Source organism: Prenolepis imparis, unplaced genomic scaffold (genome assembly GCF_030444845.1).
Source record: "Prenolepis imparis isolate NDT839.2.m4 unplaced genomic scaffold, iyPreImpa1.0 SCAF_1, whole genome shotgun sequence".
Classification (NCBI taxonomy): Eukaryota; Metazoa; Arthropoda; class Insecta; order Hymenoptera; family Formicidae; genus Prenolepis; species Prenolepis imparis.
Genome location: NW_028141159.1, coordinates 335,814 through 355,055, shown reverse-complemented (window position 1 = coordinate 355,055; position 19,242 = coordinate 335,814). Strand labels below are relative to the sequence as shown.

The 19,242-nt window shown below is 36.3% G+C and overlaps 1 protein-coding gene across 2 annotated transcripts in view; it reads left to right on the top strand.

The window, feature by feature from the left end:
- Positions 1-1,233: 1,233 nt before the first annotated feature.
- Positions 1,234-19,242, top strand: part of Ctbp (C-terminal binding protein) — a 31,232-nt gene continuing 13,223 nt past the window's right edge. For both annotated transcript variants that reach the window (XM_083045121.1, XM_083045111.1), the window contains exon 1: positions 1,234-1,910. The gene's annotated coding sequence lies outside the window, so the exon portion shown is untranslated. The remainder of the gene's footprint in view (positions 1,911-19,242) is intronic.

The window sequence follows — 19,242 nt, the reverse complement described above, 5'->3', positions numbered from 1 at the left end:
GTCATTTCATGACTGGTCTTCTTTTAAAGCTTCAAATTTTAATAGAAATTTGAAAGAATGTAACAATCAGTATTCTTCAATCTTGACGGATAAAACGGATTCACAAAAATTGAATTATTTATTTGCATTTCGTTATACGATATTAACAAATATTTCTTTGAAACAATCTTATCGATGATAATTTGAAGAATTTAGAAAATCTTTGCTTAATCAGTTATAATTGTTTTATTTAGGGAAAAGATTATAAATACAAATAAAATGCAGCATGGAATTATTTAATTATTAAGTTAATTTTAATTATGATAAAACTATACATTCGTTTGTATGCGTTTACATTAGAGAATAGAAGCAGAGAGAGACAAAAAATAATCGATAATGATAATCAATGTTAATACACAATCAAATATATAAATCGTGTTATTTAATAATTTTTTCAAAAGATTGCATCAGTTGGAATTGTATTCATAGATTGTGCATCACATATTTAGATATTCATGCATTATGGTTAAACAATCTTTTAAATTTTAATTGGTTATTGTTATTTTAAATTCATTTTTAATTGATTAATTTCTTTATATTGTATGTGTTCACAAGTTGTTTACAAAAGTTGTATGTTTTATATAATTAATTTTTTTAACTTTCAACACGCATACACACGTTAGAGGAATTAAAGTCAAATATCGCTGAAAGTGATCCAAAGCCAAAGGATGTAGAGGTGATTGACATTTTGTTTGAAATTTATTATACAGCCTACATTTTTTTCTCATTTATTCTTTTATCTTTGTAAGATAAAATTTATTTTAAGCAATCTATAATTCGCAACGGAATTCAAAACAAAATTCATGCGCGGTGTATTCCGCTATATTATACATATATTATTTTTAAATGTTTTTTTATAACAGACATTAAAGATACAGCTCGTAAAATTCTAAATAAAAATTCTGTCTCGAGTTTCAGCGTCGAAAAAAATTAATCAAGCTAGAGTTAAAATTTAAATGGATCGAGTAGGCTCATTGATACATAATATCGCTGATAAGATGCGAGACAAGACGCGGGACACGGCTAGTCTCGGGTCTCGGCGCTCAGCGTCGTGCGGTCGTGCGGCGAAATCCGCGTTCCGTTTCTATGCGCGGAAACGTTGGACGAATCGAACGCGTCGCGTCGCTCGGCCAGCGGCGGCGGCGTTCGGGCACGGTCGGACGCGCTCGGCGACGCTCGGCCAGTGACGACGGGTATCGGGCGGCGCGCGCGAGTTACTCGGGCGGCCGGGGGCCGCCATTTTCTTCCAGCAAGGGAGAGCAGTTCGGAGCGTAGGTAGCGAGGGTCTCGTGTGCATTGTACTAGCGAATCGGAATCGAAAATAGTGAATCGGGAGACGCGAGAGTTTGTTTCGCGTACGCCGCGAATCGTGTGCGATCCATACGTACGTACGGCCGTACGGGGAACCGCAGTGTGCGCCTGGTGGCCTGGTATAATCCGCGCGACATTGTGCCGACTGCGGCGGTCACCCGGTAGACGGACGCCGCCGCCGCTGCCGCTGCCGCTGCCGCCGCCGCCGCCGCGTAGCGTTGTGCAAAATCGGCGACGAAGGAAGGATAAATCTCGAAAAAAGACGCAAGAAGAATCGCGTAATTAACGAGACGAGGAGCGACAGAAAGGAAGAGAAGAAGATTGCGCGCGAGCGCGAAAGAAGGAGAAAGAAAGGGACAAGGAGCAGCAAGGTAGAGAGAGAGACACACGTACACACACACAAAACACACACACACACACACACACACACACTAGAGACAGAAGCGGAGTGTGAATAGTTTGGTGATCGCATTGTGGCCGCTCAGTGAAAATACTCGATCAAGCCGACTTCGGATACTACGACGCCGGATATCAAGAGGAGAGTGAATCGCCTCCGACAGGTTAGTGCAGTGTACGATCATGGCTTCTTCCTGCATGTGTAAATGTGTACGCGCGCGCGCGAGAGCCAGCCAAGATAGTTGGCGCGCCTCGCGTATTCGCGGGTACATGTACGAGTTTCTTTTCGAAGCGGCGGTGGCGTCGGCGTTGCATGCGTACGGCTGAGAATTCCTCGTCTCGTGCGTGCGTGCGTGCGTACGTACGCTTTCTTTGTGCCGCAGCGGGAGATGTATGTGTTTTGCTCTTTTCGCGCCGCTTCCCACACATATACAGAGTCTCTCCCTAATATTGTTTTTCTTTTTTTCGCGATCTTTGTATAGTTATTACCTACTCTCTTTAAAACAATTATGCAGATGTACTTTTTCAATTTAAACGAAACGCTATATTGAATATCGTTGCGAGTAGAATAATCATCGCTAAATTTTTTTTTACTTGTTGCTCTCGAATAAAAATTAAATTGGAGCATAGAGTGCAAATAAGATACGGTTTTAATAATCTCGCGTCAAATATACATACATATGTATATATAGTGATAAAATAGTCTGACGACAGATGTCTCGTCTTCTTTACAGAGGAAGAATTAAACTCTTTGAAAATAGTTGATTATATTTTTTAAATAAATTTTTTTTTACAAGATGAGAATAAAATATCTATGTGTGTATTGGCTTATTTAAGCGTAGCGTCATCATGGTAATTTTCAAAAGCTTTGATGACACGTGCGTACACGTTTTCTAGAAACGATAGAGCGGGTAACACAAGTATATATGTAGATGTTAGGAGAAGAAGTACATAGGGAGAGAAAAAGAAAGAAAGAGTGAGAGAGAGAGAAAGAGCGAGCACGCGCCTTTCTTTTTGCTTGCGCGCTCAGCCGAACTGGCCCGATTATTGCTTCCCCCTCTCTCCCCCTTTCTTCTACAGACTGCGCCTACCTTCACTCTGCCACACTTCGCTTTTGCGTGCGTGCGTGCGTGCGTGACTATACATTGAACAATTATCCATCTTGATATTTGTACATCAGAACTGCACCTGACAATTTGACAGTTGTTTGACATGTGTAAAAAAAAATTAAATAAACGTACGATTAAAAAATAAATAACAAGTTATATAATATTAAATAATAGATTTATAGTTTGATCGTCTAAACCTGAAGTCGAGACAATTATAACAATGTCAAATTTATATTTTATCTACGATAAAGCGGTACGCGTAGTACGTGCATTTGAGGGGGAGAAAAGGAGGGAAAATCGCGTAGAAGAATGTAAAAGGTGCGGATGAAGAAAACGGACGTGCATCTAACTCTCTCTCGAACGGCTATGCGCGCGCACGCGCTCGTTTTCGCTTCCAACGGATGCGCTTCGCGCGCGTTGACCTTCGATAATGTCTCTGCTCGACGACGGTTCTCTATCGTTTGCACGCAGGAGAGAACTCATATTTGCGAACGCGTCCGAGGGAAGGAAAGAAAGAAGAGGGAGGGAAAGCCGAATGTGGCTAACGTATGTCGCGAGAGATTACGCGATTTTTTTTCTTCCTTTTACATACCTCTTTTTCGAGTGAAAGGATCTCGGGAATGATGCTAAAATGGCAGGAGCGAACGATATGTTGAGAAGAGGGTGGAAATTTGGCAGGATGTAGCTTTCGATCACTCTCTCTCCCTCTCTCTCTTCGGAAAGTACACTTTTTGACGCATCGGAATACATTGATAAATATAATCTGATAATGAGAGACACAGTGATATGAATTACAAACAATGTTAAAACACAAGTATTTTGTTTACATATTATAAACAAAAGTTACATGACTCTTTGTTTTTTGCGAGACAAGTGATAACATTTTAATGGGAGGGGAAAAATACGAGAAAAAAGAAGAGAGAGAATAACGCTATATTATAAGATGATATATCGCGAAACGGATAGATGGATAGAAAAGGCCGTAGGGGGGAGAAGAGAGGGGACAAAAATATAAATAAATGGTATTCCAGAAGGGTCCAAATGGCGGTTGCATCCAGCACAATAAGTGATTTATGACATCGTGCCTCTTTTAAGCGCAGCGCGACGCTTCCTCCCCCATCTTCCGCGATGTCCTATTGTGTCATAATTTGGTCATCGATAGATAGATAGAGAAGAGAGAGTGAGAAAGAGAGAGAGAGTCTGTCGTTAACAATGGTAGTTGCGAAAATTATGAGAATTAAATAATTATTATAATTATTATAATTAGAACTTGGAATAAATGATTAAGAGATAATAAATGAGATTGCAAGATACGGAGGTACGAGATATGTAAGAAATAAAATTATGAGATTTAATTTATATCATTTTTTCAAAAAGAAAGAAAATTTACAGTTTAATGTATATATAAATTTTTTAAATATTATAATTTAATACATATAATTTACATAATATATGTATATAATTTAATCTTATAACGTATAATTTTTTTGTAACTTTTATACTGTGTTATATAATTTAACTTATATTAATTTATTTATAATTTATTTTATACTCAAAAAGACAAAAAGGCTCGTATAATGCAACGCAATAAATAATAATAATGGAATATAGTGAAAGGCCAACTAACGAGCAAATAAATAGATATAATATAATCAATTCATTTAATCATGCTCTTAAAATTAATAACATGTAAATTTCGTGTCAAATTCAGTCAAGTTAGAGACACGCTATAGATAAGAAGCTAAAAACAGAATTTTATTATCAGGACGCATTTTACAGTTTAATACAAAGATACAAACCTGTCTGTTACTATGGAACTCGCATTTATATTGATTGACAAATACATTCAAACTGACAAAATTTGGACAAATCCTCTCTCGCCTTCAAACGAAGAATGGGTTTAAAATCTCTCATTACTAACAAAAGCGTTCCATAATGATAAGATGGGAAATGTTATTCTTGCTGTGCCTCTTAGAAAATACACCGATGTTAAAATATTGATGGATATTTCGCTCGTCATGGTCGTTTGATATACTTTAATTATTATATTATTTAAGCGTTGGTTTAAGTTAGAATTTGTACTGAGGAAGACTAAGTAAGTCGAAACGTCTATATGTTAAGAATTTACATGTTATTAATTTTAAGAGCATGATTAAATGAATTGATTATATTATATTATATCTATTTATTTGCTCGTTAGTTGGCCTTTCACTATATTCCATTATTATTATTTATTATTTTATACTAATTATACTTTAGTTGGGCAGATTACGATTTCCGTGGCGCCGAGATTTGACTATGAATTCTTGTTAAATGGATCATTTGAAACAAAAGTTCAAGAGTGGTCAAAGTCGCTATCGTTCATAGTTTCGGAGATATCGATCTTTATTTATCGCAATTATATGGACCCATGTAAAACTTCGCTTTGCGTTGCAAAGTATATGCGTAAACATAGTAGGTTTTGCCCCCCCCCTCCCTAAGGGGGAGCTCCACTACCAAAAAAACCAGACACATATAGGTTCGGGTTGAACCTCGCTTCGCGTGGAAAGTTGCAAACCCATGTGGAATCTCGCTTCGCGTGGAAAGTTGCAAACCCATGTGGAACCTCGCTTCGCGTGGAAAAGTGTATGTGTGAACACAGTGAATTCCGCCCCCCCTACGGTGGGGCTCCACTATCAAGAAACTAGACACATAGATTTGGGTTGAACCTCGCTTCGTGTTTCTTTGGGTTTCTCTGTTTCGACCTTCAACATCGTATAATACTATGATTTTTCCAAAAATTTACTTACGCGAATTATATTTCGCTTTTCGAATATCGCGATAAAAAAAGATGGATATCTCCGAAACTATGACCGATAGCGACTTTGACCACTCTTGAACTTTTGTTCCAAATGATTCATTTAACAAGAATTCATAGTTAAATCTCGACGCCACAGGAATCGTAATCTCCCCCTTTAGTTTATTATACGATTTAATTTAAATATAAATGTTTCTTATTTTTTGCATATACATATAATATATTATAGTACAAAATTATGTAATTATATAATTTTTAGTTTTTTATAATATTTGCAATTAGATTCAATAAATTTGTTATTCCAACAAGTTTGTTTTTAATATTTGTGTACCTACACCCTACGCGTGGCTCCATATAGCCTCCTTTTGAATTTGTAATTTATCAATGCAGGGAGCCTACATTGTTACTTATTATTTGAATTAACTTTTTACGCGAATTTCGATTTTAAGAAAAATTCTTCTAATAACACTATGCGACTCTTACTTCTTGTAAGAGTCGTATGGTTATTAGAACGCTAAACTTTTCTTACTCGATGTGTGTATGTAGTATGCAAGTAAGTACGTGCGTGCGCGTGCGTGCGTGCGTGCGTGCGTATATGATAAACTTAAAAAGTATTGATATATACATATGCTTTCGATTCTGAACTCGGAACTTGGAATGCCATACCAGCGTTGCATAACCTTCGCCGAATTTCCAACGAATATGGAACAACCTTGATTGTTCGCGCGTCGCCTTTCTTATTTCTGGCGTCGCAAAAATTGACTTGTAAAAATCGAGCAGAACCGTGACAAAAATTGTCGTTTCTCCTTACATTTCTCGCAATTACACGCGACATTCTTGACGTTAGATATGGCCAAGTAGAAGACGGGCGACATGTGTAGTTAAATAAAGTGATAAGTGGATTTATACCCGTAAAACGTTTTTTTTTTTTAATAAAATTTTCTCGATAATTAACTAAATTTAATCCTTTTTCTAGTATATTTTTATCTTTTTAAAATACAATCAAACGAAAAATAATTAGATATTCGCACATTTTGTATCGAAAAATAGGAGAAAGGTGAACGTTTTCCTAACTCCTCGGTGGAAGTAAATTTTGCATTTTGGCATAAACCGCTCGCGCGTTTACGCGGTAGATTTCTCGTAAAAGAGAGAAAAAGAAGTAAGGAAACACTCAAGTATATATATGTATATACATATCGCGGTAAGGAATACGGGTCACAGCGTCGCTGAATAAGCAACCAACCAACCGACCGACACCGACCGGCCGTGTCGCTTGCTGCTCTCCGCAAGCGAGCGTTCAGTAAATTACGTAAGGCCAGAAACGAGAGCTCGCGTTTAAATGCCGGTTCGCCGACGACGACAACGAATGACACATTGCGCTCTAAGGCAGAGTATTTTTTTCCACGAGAGAAACGCTCGTTTTTTTTTCTGCGAGATTCTCGGTCGCGCGAAATCCAAAGTCGAGAATTCAAAGAGATGTTTCTCTAAAGTGAAAAAAATATAAATTATTATCGTAAAGTAAAAATATTAAATAATGTAATAATAAGCTATATATATATAATTATTAATAGAAAAATTATATAAAGAAATAATAATCACGAAACATATAATAAATAATATAAAAATATAACATACAAAATATATAAAATATATAATACATTTGCATTTAAAATATTGAGACCTTGTGTTTATTTTAAAGAATTATTTCCACAGAAAACTTTTGAAAATTATTCATTTGTTAAAGAATTTACATAAAGAAATCTAATTATTCTTTGATATTTGGCACTTTCTAACGGAATTAAAATTTATTTTTCTTAGTAATTTAATTGTTATTGACAATTGTATTAATAACAATCAAACACTTATTTAATATATATTAACGTTAGGTTTATCAAGATTTCGTTTTATGCGATATAAGGTGCACATCGTCACAGTCTCATGCGGTCGTACACGCACGAACGCACGCACGCAGATCTTTCGTAAACGGCGAGTTTATTATGGGTAACTGCGCCGAAGGATGGGGGGGAGGAGGAGCGGGCGTTATCGTCGTAATTGCGAGTTAACTTTGGAACGCGATAGCGCATTCGCGGACATCATCGCCGTCACTTTTCCGAAGCGATGAGCGCCGAAATATTTCGCCTCATTATCTTTCCGATAACTGTCAACTTGCGCGCGATCAAAGTCAAACTTTATCCGATCTATTCTTTTCGAAATCGATATTTATTAATTTTTTTCGAGTTTACTTCTGGCTACACTGAAATGAATTATACACGCGCGTGTCTGTTTGGAATTTAAAAAAAACTAGTAGGAAATAAAATCTCTCGTTGAAAGATTTTTTCTCCGAAAAAAGTTGCAAAAAATTAGAGAAACATTAAAAGATATTCGCAAGTAGAAGAAACAATATATACGTATTGCGTGCTATTATTTCTGGTGGTAGAAAAAGTTACTTCGATTCCTCGCTGGTATTTCGAGCGATGAGTATTTTCAAAATACTCCTAATAGTGAGAAACATCTTTGGAATACGAGTTTGTACATCTGGATGCGGCAGCCTCGAAATAACGCCGGTTCGATAACTCGCATAACGTGCAACAACAAAGTCGTCTTCGGACTCGGGCTTGCTCGCTGTATATAACGAGGTCGAATATCAGGTTCGCTTAATCCGAAAGCGTCACGAAACTCGTGAAGATTTAGAGAGAACACTATCATACGCCAAGCGAGAGACCAACAGTGTTAGTCGTGTATAATCGTATACAAGATATAGTCCAGAACTGTGCAATAATGCCGAAATAGTATTAGCTGATATTATACAAAGTATTTAAAAAGAAAACTTTTTTCTGGCTATATGTTTCTCAAATATCTTACATTACGAAATTTAAATTTTTCTATTTAAATTCTGCGCGTCATTAAAACTTATCCTTAGTATTGAATACACACACACACACACACACACACACATTTCTATATATGTATATAAAAAGTCATTTAAAAAGTATGAAAATATAACTGCTATATAAAAAAGTTTATTTATTACATATTTGATGTGCATATTTTTATTTTCGGATATGTATGATATTTATAATGCTTCACGCGTAAATACGATCGTAACAAACTGCATTTATGCAAAGTAGACGGGCGCAAGGTTTCATTGAACGCGATATCCATCGCAACGCAAGACGTATCTATTTCTTTGTGTATAAACAAGATGAGATCGGTTGTGAGTATATAATCGAAGATAAAATAAAGACATAATTTCTCGCCAAGAGAGGATTTTATCGGTAGCGGTCATCGACGATACTTATCGTATGCCTCATCGTGTATATGTGTTGTGTATATATACATATATATTGAAAATACATCTCGTCGTCAAATTAAAGTGTCGACGTTTCTCGACGCTCCGATTCATCAGACATTACTCGTGTGCGCATACACAAGTACAACTTACTAACTTTGCAAATCTCAACATCACTCTGACAGTTCAAACATTATTCAACGAGCATTCTCCCGAGGTCGTCCCCGAATCGACGCGATACCTCGATATAACCTGTCTCTCTCTTGCTCGTTCGCGACAACAAAAGACTCGTCGATTCGCATCCCGCGGATTTCGCTCTTTCTGTCTTCCGTTATTTTTCGCCGAGCAATTACGACGCGCGTGGTCGAATCGGATGAGTGAAGGGGGTGGGAGAGGGGGACCAGGGGGAGGAAAGGGTGGGGGACAGCACGAGAGGGGTATGACACGCAGCCAAGGGGGTAGGAGGGGAAAAGAGAGAAAAAATGTCTGCTCTCACGAGTGTGTACGTGTGTGTGTGTGTGTGTGTGTGTGTGTGTGTGTGTGTGTGTGTGTGTGTGTGTGTGTGTGTGTGTGTGGGTGCGTGTGTGTGAGTGCGAGAAAGGTTCTTCTGGGTGGAGAAACCAAACCGCGCGCGCGGCGCGGCGGTTATTATCGATCTCGGGACATCGTTACACTTCGCGTCCGGCCGTGCGCGCTTACGGGATCCGTACAAGTGCGACGAGCGATGGCGAGAGAGAGAGAAAGAGAAAGAGAGAGAGAGAGAGAGAGAGAGAGAGAGAGAGAGAGAGAGAGAGAGAGAGAGAGAGAGAGAGAGAGAGAGAGAGAGAGAGACTCGGCTCTGCCGGTTACATCGATTGTCTTCGGCTCGACTAGTACATTGTCGCACAATACGAATCACCGATGTAACCATCAACCAGTCCATCTACCAGAGACCAGTCGTTATACTCTAGGCATCATAAATTCCTCATCCGTCACTAGATAGGCATTTTTCCCTGTTCAATCGCATCGTGTCTATACATCATGAATGTACACGCTCTTATGATACGTTAATGACGTGTTGTCCGCATTTACAAGGAACGCTCGATGACGCTTGTTATCGATAGTTTTTGTTCTTGCAAACGTGACGAAGTCGAGCCGTGCAATTAATTATGAATATTCATGGGTATTACAGGGAAATATTTGCCGGTTAAATATAAGTGAATCGGACATTATAAATGTACATTGGACTATTATAAATGTCTCGACATTTATTAAATGTAATTTTGTAGCAGCACATTTTTTTTCGAAAAAACACATCTAGGTGTTTACGAAAAATCGCGTCTAGGTGTTTACGATCAAGATTTATATACGTAATAATGTGTGTCACGATCATTTATCGTAACGAAAAAATAAGCACATCCACATAATAAACTGAGCAATAATAAACTAATCTTTATAAAATAGAAATCACACAATGCATTGCGACTTATATGCATGAGTGAACGTAATAAAGAGAAAATAAAATTGTCATTTTACGTCCATAGTCATGATATAATGTAAGAATGTAGACACAATATATCCATCTCAGTTTGAAAAGTACCTGTCTAGTGAATTTTAAGAAATTATGATGTTAAATAATAAAAATCAGAAAAAAGACTTGCTCGACGAGACACTGAATCGTGATGATGAAAGTCGTCGTCGTCGTTGTTGAAAACTCTCACTGGCGCGAAAACAGAAACGAGTGAGAAGAGAGGTGTAGTCATGAGAAGAGAATCATCATCATAGTATAATAGTATGGTCGAATAGTTGGGCCAGGTCAGTTTGCTAGCTTATACGTAAAAGAGGCTAAGTAGTGTGGCAAAGAGACGAAGGTGGGGAACAGGAAATGTTATAAGATATAGAAAGAGAAAGAGCTAGGGAATGGAGGAGAGGAGAAGGGAGCAGAGAGAGAGAGACATGGCGCCGGGACGAGCCAGCTAGATGGGTGGGGGCACCTGTTACAACGTTCGAGAGTTTCTCCCCCCCTTCCCTGTTCTTCCCCTTCTCTGCCCTTCTCTCCGATCTGTCTGTCCCTTTCTCTGTGCCGCTTCTCAATCCGCGACGGGCCACCATTTCCACACGCTATATTCGAACGGGCTTTTGTACAGGAGTGTTCGATCATGCTGACGCCATATTTCTTGTCAAAAATTGAGATTTTTTTCTTCTTTTTTTCTATAGAAGAAATCATTCCTCGCGCAAAACTTTTGTTCCAAATATACGCATATATGTAACAGTAAATAAATAAAATAAAAATATATATGCGATACATGTTTAATGCAACAAGATTTGAGTTAAATTGCAATTGTGATAAATTAGTTTCACGAGCAAAGTACCAAGTATTTAAAAATAATATTGAAAAAATTTTTTTTCTTAAAGTTGCGAGACAACAGATTTTTCTTGAAGTTTTGCCGGGACAGGGCGGGGATAGTCTGGTATTATTAATTAGCGGCAAGAGAGAGCAGAAGCGTAATCGTCCACGCGCAATCGGAATTATGGGAAATCGATCGTAGCGACTCTACGTCTGCGTGGCCGAGTAAAACAAGAGGGAGAGTAAGCGATCGTCTGTCGTTCACGCGGAAGAAATATTCTATCTTGACAAAGAAGAGGTCACTATAAAAACAAAATTACTGTACTGAAATCGCGTTACAAAATTTAATTCTTTTTTTAAATGCAAGTAATAAGAGCGGGAAAGAGTCTTATGGGTATACAAGTGTTTGATGTTTAATTGTTTCAATTGATGGAAACAGAAAGCAATTTGGATATTTTTTTTTTAAATGTAACAAGTCGGTGAAATATTTTATAAAAATATAAAACTTTTTTAAATAAAACAATTAAATTCTTCAAAAATATAAAAATACATTTATAAAATAAATAAATAAATATTTTCTATAATTTATGTCTATAATTTTGTATATTTAAATGGCAATATAATTATTTCTTACCATCTTGCATTAATTTTTAAATAAGTTTTAGAAATAATTTTTATACATTATTAATCTCTCTCTCAATTTATATACATATATACATATATGTATATTTGTGTAAATTTTAGATTTTAGACGATAAAATAATTGTTATTTCTGTATCTCTATATTTCTAGAGGCAATTTAAAATCACATGGTAGAAACATAACCGAGTAAGTTAGTTATTACCTAACTGTAAGTTTTACTAACATAATGGTATTGAATGAATGAGTAGCAGTTCGAGAATTCCAACAAACTCCACTTGTCGTTCGCGCGCGCATTCCGTGTCGTACAGAAATAATCCTATATCCGATACACATTATTCGACTGATTTAAACTGCCGAGTGCTTTCCTGTTTCTTTGCATCGCGCGTGAGCTATATTAAGTGACATACCGATAATACGGCGCATGCTATTAGCACGCAATAAAGACAGCGCGTGATTTACGTGCACACGAATATGACGCAACAAATTTTATTTTATCGTGGAAAAACCAAATCCATTCATACTATGATATAAAACTTTTTCTCTTGCGCAATCTGTCTTATATCAGTATTGATTTCTTGATTGTTTTTACATTCCTCATACCTCATTATCAATTCTTGGAACGGTGATTAGTATGTAAATATCTTAACGTGTTATCTGTGTTAACATATGACACGTATGTCAATTATGTGTAACCTCATATTATTACATTTTTGCTATACATTTTGAATGTGTCAATATCGAACCGCGTAGTATTTTATCTAATGGTGAATTGTTAACTCTCAATAGATTAGATTTGACAATTTCGTTTCTTACGTTAATAATATCAGTCGCTTTAAATATTCTATGAAATAAATCCATTACTCCGCTGGAGTACCTTCGTATATCTCGTTGTGAAGATAATATGGTAAAACCATTGTGGTTTTACTGTACGGTACTTCATAATTTTTTACCTCGTAAAAGGAGAGTCCTTCTCTCCGCGAGAAAAGTCCCCAATAATGGTATGAATTAAGGGAAGAAAATATATAGAAATCATATTTCATACAGATTTCATGAGCAGCGAAATTTTGCAATTGTTTTTTTTAGAGAACTTTTTTACAAACTATCATAATATAGAAATTCAAGAAACAATGCCTCACGAATTTTATAAAAAATCAAATTAATTTATATAATCATAAGTCACAGTAAAATATAGTTTTATTAATACAATATCAACATAATAATTCATTTTCATTACTTTTCTCGAGTTTTTTTTTTAGTAAAACACTCATCTGTCTCGTGATCATTCAATGATAGCTCACTCTGAATGAAACTGTGATTTGCCATTGCATTACATCATGTAATATAATTCCTCTTTCTTGTAAGATGAGAAGAAATATATGTATATGTATAAAGGAATTTTGTGCACATTATCGAGATACTCGTTCAAGAATCTTGGTGGCTAAAAATGACGAGGTTTACATATCAGCTTCGCGATACCGTCATCGCGGTCCGTTCCTTCTCTCGTAATCGTCATCATCGTCATCGTCGTCGTTGCCGCCGCTGCTGCATTGTACCGCGATGCAGTCAGTCCGAAGGTGAAGTACACGGGGATAATGGGAGTAGCGCATCGCCATTGTAAACAGACTCGACGAGCGAGAGAACGGCGTGGCGGTGAACGGTTCTCCGGGATTTAGTTCGAAGAAAAGGGGGGAAGATGATGCTCGTTGGAGTCGTGGCAGGTTGGGGAACCGTGGCGCGGGGGTTGGGAGTGAGGGAGGGAGGGGGGTAGGGAAACGCTGACGAGAACGGGATGAGGCGAGTTGTAATGGCGATGGCACGGAGGAGGGACGTGTCGCGTTGAGCGGCGGGAGAGGGAAGTTGCCGAGACATCGATCGAGTCTCGCGGCCATTGCTTGTGCCACACTCTCTTCCCTCCCCTCTCCCTCTCTTTCTATATATATATATATATATCTCTCTCTCTCTCTCTCTCTCTCTCGTTCTCTCGACGCCCGCTGTTACTCTACTAGGAGTCAAGATGCCGTATCTCTCGGCACACCGCGACCAGGAGGAACTAAACTCTCCGTGAAACTACTCAGGCCAGCCGCTCGCGCGCTTACGCACTTGTGCTAACCCGTTGCGGCTAACTGTGTGTGTGTGTGTGTGTGTGTATGTGTATTATGTATGTGTCTATGTGTATGTATGTATGTATGATGTATATAGGGTGTCCGAAAATTAGAGATGTTAAAAAGGAGAGAATCTAAAATCTAAAACATTATTCGCATATCGTGTAATAAAGTTAATTATGTATCATACAAGATCTGTATTATAGAGGATAAAAAAGTTGAGACTTTTTTCAGTGATGCTCTTTTAAATATATAGATTTTCGACATAATTTGAAGATTAGATAAAGATTAATATCGATTATTGTTTCAAAATTGTTGGGTATTTTTATATATTTTCTTAACAATGCGCGCGCGCGTGTGTGTGTGTGTGTGTGTGAGAGAGAGAGAGAAACCAAGTTTTTTTTTCTATATTAAAATTTTATTAAAGTGAAAAGCATTTAAAGTTGGAGAAAGCGTTTTTTTATGAAACTTAATTTAGTAAAAGCTGTTCATCTTCAATCGAAATCCAATTCAAATTAATTATTTGAAGAATCTGTAGTGAAGAAAATCATTCAATGGTTTTTTGACATTCTGTATATGTATCAAGTCTTACATTTTTACTTGAAAATCATTCATGGTATATCCTAGAGATACTATAAGAGAGATGCGACAATGTGCCGTCGTGGGGTAAAACCGGATATCGGATATGACGTTTTTGATGGCGAATCTTTTGAAAATCGACACATCTGATATCCTTTTTTACTTGTATTAGTGCAATAACCAGCACAGCAACTTTTTAGGCATTTTGTAAACTAGAGATATTAGACAAGGCAAAGAAGGAAAAAGTAGTGTCAATATAACCACATAGTTAACGATACATTAAACCTTAAAAAAAAAAAAAATTAGGCATTTTGAAGTCACCTATTTTATTTGAAACAAAAAATTATTAAATTTTATTTTGAGATTACATTGGAAATACGGCACATTATATAAATCACATAGTCTGAAATAAAATACAACTGAAATAAAATACATACCTTATAATTTGCACAAATGTTAACACTACTTTCACTTTATATTGACAGCAGGTTAGGGTCGGCTAGGCTTTCTTTGTTATATATATCTTTCTCTCGCACTTCCGGTTATACTCCAAGCGACGGAGCCAATCAGAAATCGTTACCGCATTGTCTCATCTCTCTTATAGTATCTCTAGTATATCCTGCAGATTTACTTGAGGTTGTGTGTACATAAACACATGTATGTATAGGTACATATATTCAGAAGTTCGAAGCATTTAAATGTCGAGATGTGTGAGTTAAAGTTGAGTCAGCTACTTTACGTGATTCACCAAGTGCAACACCGTAAAAATAGAATGTTCCAGATTCATTAAATACTTTTTTTAAATCAATTTTAAAAATTAGAGCGAGATAAAGTTTATCTTAAATTAATATTTTTTACATTATTTTTATTCATATTTATATTTATATATGTTATTTATTTTTTATCTTTATTTGCTGCTCTATTTCTATATGTTTTTACTTTACTATTTATTTTTATTTTTATATTTTTAATTATAATTTTTTTTATATTGTGATCTATCTAGAACAATTCTAATGTAATTTCTATAAGAGAGAGAAAGAGAGATATTACAAATTGGCCGAAAGTAACTCTATAAACACGTGCTTACATTTGTATAGATAAGCTTTTTCGTCTTGGTTATAATAAGAAAAGTTGGTTGTAAGATTGGAGGGACGCGCACAGAAAATTCTGATTCAAAGCGTGTGGAAAGCGCGAGGTTATCGGCGACGGGCTGCAAACTCTACGTCGCCAAGTGTGTGTAACTTTGAAACTTAACAAGACCGATACACTCGTCGCGCTTTCTCCGCGAATGAATAGCGCGTACAGCCGGTGGATCTCTGCAAATCAACTGCATTATTCCTCGCTAGTGATGACACTTGATCCTTCTTAACACTGCCTATTATGAACGGCAACGGATTTATATGCGCGAAATTTTTTACTCCACTTTTAGAAAGAAGAAATTGATTATAAAAGTAATAAAAAATATATAAAATTGATACATAATATATGTATATTAATAAACAATAAGTAGACAATTTTATTTTTGAAACTTTGATCTTTTAGAGTGATTTAAAGATAGAGCACAAAAGAAAATAATAAAAAGAAAAATAATTAGAAAGAAAAATTAACAAATTGGAGAATATAATAAGGAGAATAAGTGTTATTTTTTTTGTCAAGTCACTTTGTTTTTGTACAAATTTTGTACAACGAGCTACCACATACGAGCTCTTTATTGCCGTCACAGGTGTTTGCCACGCACTCGGTATATTCATTCATCCTCTTTACGCTTTCAACGCCTCATTGGTCGCGTGGGAAGCAAATAACCCGGTCGACCGCTAATTATGTTTGATATATCGTTGATTGATGTTTGTCAGCACATTATCAGTTTTCCATATAATTTATTTATTTCATGATTTTATATTACACTCTGACTGATATATATATATATATATATATATATATATATATATATATATACATATACATTTATTAATATATTTTTTTAATAAATGATATTTTTATTTTTTCATTTTTTTTGTTCAACATTTATCAATTTTCTCTAATTTACGTTGTATCCACAAAAAGTTATCACGACAGACCAACGTCAACAGACGATGTTTGTATCAAATTCGACACGCAAGCATTTTTGCATGCGATAATATTAGTTTACTGACGAAGAATGCCATGGCAGCGATATCGTTGGCCAAAACAAATTGCAAGAATTGCACAAGTTGCTTGTAATGCAACAGCAACTTTGTGCAGCGAAAGGAATGCATATCTATCTATTTTGCGATTACATCATCCTAATACGGCCAGAAATAGTCATAAAATCTAATTTCCATAATGAGTCTCTCTCTCTCTCTCTCTCTCTCTCTCTCTCTCTCTCTCTCTCTCTTCATATCTGGAAACGTAAGTCTTATGAATTATGCGACTTTAATATAGAAACGCGATTAACCGGTGTGAAGTTAGCGCCCAACTTAATAAAAAAAAAAAAAATACAGTTCGTTTGTACTTCGTTTGTACCTGTTTGTACCGTTTGATTTTTCGTTTGTACCTCAAAGGGTTACAAGATACCAGGGGATTAAAAAATCGCCAGCGCCCAACTTTAAGATATTTTAATTTCATTAGCCATTCGAAAGAGAATCATTTGCACCCGTTTGTACCTCCTTTAAAATCGTTTGTACCTCAAAGAAACCGGAAGTACAGGCTTTTCAAAATTCGACCAAGAGGTAGTTTCGTCATTTTTTGAGATATCGAAAAAATGGCCAACGCCACTCGAAAGAGAATCGTTTGTACCCGTTTGTACCTCCTTTCAAATCGTTTGTACCTCAAAAGAACCGGAAGTACAGGCTTTTCAAAATTCGACCAAGAGGTAATTTGCCTGCACTTCCGGTTCCTTTGAGGTACAAATGATTTGAAAGAAGGTACAAACGGGTACAAACGATTCTCTTTGGAATGCCGTTGGCCGTTTTTCGAAATCTCAAAAAATAGCGAAAGTACCTCTTGTTTGAATTTTGAAAAGACTGTACTTCCGGTTCCTTTGAGGTACAAACGATTTGAAAGGAGGTACAAACGGGTACAAACGATTCTCTTTCGAGTGGCGTCGGCCGTTTTTCGAAATCTCAAAAAATAGCAAAAGTACCTCTTGGTCGAATTTTGAAAAGTCTGTACTTCCGGTTCCTTTGAGGTACAAACGATTTGAATGGAGGTACAAACGGGTACAAACGATTCTCTTTCGAATGGCGTTGGCCGTTTTTCGATATCTCAAAAAATGACGAAACTACCTCTTGGTCGAATTTTGAAAAGCCTGTACTTCCGGTTCCTTTGAGGTACAAACGATTTGAATGGAGGTACAAACGGGTACAAACGATTCTCTTTCGAGTGGCGTCGGCCATTTTTCGAAATCTCAAAAAATAGCGAAAGTACCTCTTGTTCGAATTTTGAAATGTCTGTACTTCCGGTTCCTTTGAGGTACAAACGATTTGAAAGGAGGTACAAACGGGTACAAACGATTCTCTTTCGAATGGCTCTAATAAAATTAAAATATCTTAAAGTTGGGCGCTGATCATTTTTTAACCCCCTGATATCTTGTAACCCTTTGAGGTACAAACGAAAAATCAAACGGTACAAACAGGTACAAACGAAGTACAAACAAATTGTATTTTTTTTTTTTTTTTATTAAGTTGGCGCTAACTTCACACCAGTACGCGATTAGCACGTGCCATCGAATGAATATATAATCTTCTGTTTTCATTATTCTATAATTTTTTTATTTATATGAGAGTTACAACCGCACACACATTGCATTTTCTGAATTTAATTAAAATTATTTTTTTACTATATTTGATATTTATTTATAATTTTATGATTGCCAAGATTTAATAAGTGTACATAACATTGATAAAAAAAGAAAATTAGTGAAATTTAGTTTCTACATTCCATCACTGTATGCTATATGTAAAGGGGTTAATAACTCGTCGAGAAATTCTTGCACTAGCAGCGGCTCGAGAAATCGATGTAATGAGTCAGTGGGTGAGTCGATTAGCCTAAGAGCGTCACCGTACTACTACTATCGAATACTACCTACACTACCTACATGATGTGCGCTTATGAAAGAGAAAGAGCTCGAAACACACACACACACACACACACACACATGTATCAGAGAAAGAGAGGTAGAGAGAAGAAGAAGAGATAGAAAGAGAAGGGACAGAGTCCGCATCTCGCACGTGCGTCGCATATGTGTCGACGCGTGCAGAAAAACGGCGAGAAGTGCAGCCTCAAGGCCGCCGAACTGCATTCGCAGAGTTCAACAGATTCACAATAGCCTGTGTTAGATCGTCTTTTCGTCATATAATTCGCTTACACTTTGAATCTTTTGATCCTGGTGAAACAAATATATCTTTTAATCTTTTAACTTATATTGCTCGTTTGTGTAGCATCTATTAAATTTAATACATTAATTATAGATTATTTTTTATTTGTTTTATTCTCTGAATGTCTAATTTGTTAGATTAGTAGTGTGTATTCTTTTTTTAAAAGAAAAATGAAAAAATCTCACAAATAATTGATTTTTCCAAATAATATTTTATATATAATAAATTAGATAATAATAGAGAAAATTTTCTCTCATATATAATTAATAATATTATATAAGATATTTTCTCACGATG